Source organism: Chrysochloris asiatica, unplaced genomic scaffold (assembly GCF_000296735.1).
Source record: "Chrysochloris asiatica unplaced genomic scaffold, ChrAsi1.0 scaffold00095, whole genome shotgun sequence".
Lineage (NCBI taxonomy): Eukaryota > Metazoa > Chordata > Mammalia > Afrosoricida > Chrysochloridae > Chrysochloris > Chrysochloris asiatica.
The window spans coordinates 6001485-6004946 of NW_006408613.1; the positions used below are offsets into that span (position 1 = coordinate 6001485).

Sequence of the window (3462 nt, forward strand, 5' to 3'; positions counted from 1 at the left end):
AGATTCTCTAACAAATCTCTCTGTAATGAGGCAGCCAGGCCTGCATTTCTGAGGTCAGAATGACTCTAATTCCTTTCCTCTGTGTCTTCTTCTGCTGTAAATGTCTCTGCCACCTCCTGTTTTAAGGACTGCCCTGAGATGGGGCTTGGATTTGAGTCCCAATACTGAGGGCTGTGCCACTTTTACAGCCTCACACTGTCTCCCACCACAGCATACTGTGCACTGTTTCACTGTACCACTTTGAGCAACAGGAAAACTTCCTTTGCTGTATGAAATTACTTTTATACAATACAGAATTTTAAAAGTGCAAGAGGAAAAGAAACAGATATTAAAAATCAGATTTATGAAGAGCAGCAGTGTTTTCCTTGCTGGCTGGAAAATTTGTGGTAGTGGTTAAATATTGTTTATGTAAGTCTGCATTGCATGTAGGGGATTCCTACTACACTTGGCAGCAGTTATTTAGATACATACCAATTTCTAATTTACTTACAGTTAAGCTTCTCTGAAAATTCCATGTTTATTATGTTTGATTTGATATGTCTACCAGTTTTCTTGTCATTTTTTTTATACCCCACCAAAAAAAAAAAAAAAAAAAAAAAAAAGAAACCCAGAATTGACCTTTTTACAAGGAAGAAGCTAGTAGCTTCCATAAAAATTTAATAATGCCCACATTATTAGAGTGAAAAATGGTAATGAACATAGACACAAATACACTTAGAAACAGAGTAAGTAATCTGGCAGAGCTGATGACTTTGTTTTAAAAAAAGGAACAAAAACATTTCATTTTGCTGAGACATATCAGACAAGCACAGTGGCCTGCACTGCACTGAGGACAGTTTCTCTCTCTGGAGACTGCTGTTTCTCTAATACAGACGATAATATTTTAAGTCATCTGTGTTCAAATCCTGGCATTTTGTTCTCTTGATACAAGGAAAAGAACACATCCTTGCTAAGATCACTCTTTTTAAAAGTGGGAAAGTTTCCAGGTCATAGACAAAGGAAAGCTTTTGGTCACCTTATACCTAAAAGAAGGACTCTCGATCTTGAGATAAGCATCTCCCTTTCTGTTTTCAAAGACTGGTCTTCAGAGTGTCCTAATCCTTCTACATAAATTGCTTCTGAAACCTTTTTTTTTTTTTTTTTTAAAGATAATTGCACATTTTTATGCAAGACTCATCATAAGCTAGTTAATTTAGCTAAATTAAAATTGATTTTAGCAGAAAGTTGAAATAATTCTTCAAAATACAAAAGATGACCTCTTATTGATTTTACTATTTGAAACTGGTAACAATTTGAAATAGAATAAAAGGTACATACCACAGCACATAACAACAACAACAACATCTTAAAAAAAAGAGAGAGAGAGATTTCCAGTCTTTTCCCTTCTACCCAGGAAAATTTTACAACTGACATCACCAATGTGAGCCTTTGGAGACATTTGAAGTCATCCAAAGATTAAATCATGGCCTATTTTCTGGTGGTATCCTTCAACTCCTCCTTTGTGAACTAAGTCACTATTTTTTGTTATAATATTAGCTGCCCTGGTCTGGAATCCCTACTGTGTAAATTGATAATCCAAATTTAAGGATATTGGTATTTTCCTCAAGCATCTTGGACATTTCCATTTCAATGTTGCTGTTGTTAAGTGCCATGGAGTCAATTCTGACTCATAGCAACCCTGTATAGAGTTTCCAAGGAGCAGCCATAGTGACCCTGTATAGGGTTTCCAAGGAGTAGCTGGTGAGTTTGAACCACTGACCTTCAGTTAAAATGACTTTGCAATCTGATGCATTAGTCCACAGCACCACAACCAAGCTGTCTCCAACTGTTGTCTCTGGTTGTCAATCTTGAGTTCTGACAGAGTTTCATTGTCTCTCAAAGCATCGAGCAGACCTAGAATCCCAGTTCCTGTTATAAAGTTGGAACTCCACATTTAGACTGTTTAAAGATTTGTTCACTTTCAAAGTATCTGCAAAAGCAACAGTAACGGGGGTCATTGCTCCAGGTGGCTGTGTGACTGAAATGTTTCACATGGGTGTTGGTTTCCAAAGCCTTGGTAAAATCTTTTAGGTTGGGGATTGGGATATTCTTTATATTATTCAAATTAACTTAAACAAGACGAGCATCATTTTCTGGAATTCTCTTTAATCTGTCTTCAATGTTGGTGAATTTGGTGGTTTATTAAAAACTGGAAGAATATTTTCCCCTTTTATCACATTTGAAAAATGATTTTGTTCACACCATTACCACTTCGCACTACATTGCAGAACTGTGTATTTGGTTTCAAATTGTGCATCCCAAGAAAAGCTGCAAGATCACACAATTCTGTATCAGAAGCACTCGTCAAAGCTTCTTTTAATTCTGGATCAAGAGATACTTTTTTTTTTTTTTTTTCCCTGTAAGAATATGGACAGGTTTCTGTTAAGGATAAATATTTCCCCTCTTTTTTTCCCTCCAGTATAGGGTATAGTGTTCCCTGTCATTATGCTCCAATGCTGCTTTCTCCAGATATGAGAGGATATATTCTCTGTCATATAGCCCAGTGCCAGAATGAGCAGTCTGATTCTTCTGTGGGAACCCTGCAAGCAGTAGGGCATGTTCAGAGTCAAGATAATCAAGTACAGTTTCCAGATGCTTCCATTCTACTTCTGACAGACTGCAAAGGAGTTCATCTTCATCAAGGTCTCTGTACTTTTCTAAGTCCTTTCAAAATGGTAGTATAGTAATTTGCAGGGCAGGAAGTCACTTGTTGTTGTTAAATGCCATCAAGTCAGTTCCAACCCTTAGCGACTCTATATAGGGTTTTTGGTGAGCTTGAACTGCCGACCTTGTGGCTCAAATGACTTTGTAGTCCAGCGTATTAACCCACAGTGCCACACTAGGGCTCCAGGAAGTCACTTAAGTTTTGCGATAGTCAATGCCATCAGAAACTATTTCTGCTTTTTCTTAAAGTAGACTGCCATACTCTGGGGCCACCAACCTGCGTTACAGACCCACTGGGATTATCTGCAGGTCAGCACTGCTTGGTTTCCAGCACCTGCCCGTCCACCTCCATTAGCTTCTCCTGCTTCCATAAGTTTTGGTGTTGTATTCATATAAAATGAAATATTTGATAACTTTAACATTTTTTTCTGTTAATCATGATGCTATTTATTGGTCCAGTTTTGAGCGTTTTAATTTTCTCTCCAGTGAGGTACAATCCACACAATAGGTTATGGTTTTTGATCTTCATCAGTATTTCAACTCTTTCACTTCCAGCAAGCAAGGTTGTATCATCTGCATAACTCAGATTGTTGACGAGTCTTCCTCCAATCTTGATGCCCTATTCTTTTTCAAGTAAACCAGTTTCTCCGATTATTTCTTCAGCATACAGACTGAATACGTATGTTGAAAGAATACAACCTTGGAACACACCTTTTCTGATTTAAAACCATTCAGTATCCCTTTGTTCTCTTCAAAAAA

General features: G+C 37.4%; 1 pseudogene; it reads right to left on the reverse strand.

Moving 5' to 3' along the window:
• Positions 1-1444: 1444 nt before the first annotated feature.
• Positions 1445-2712, reverse strand: LOC102827158 (annotated as a pseudogene).
• Positions 2713-3462: the final 750 nt, after the last annotated feature.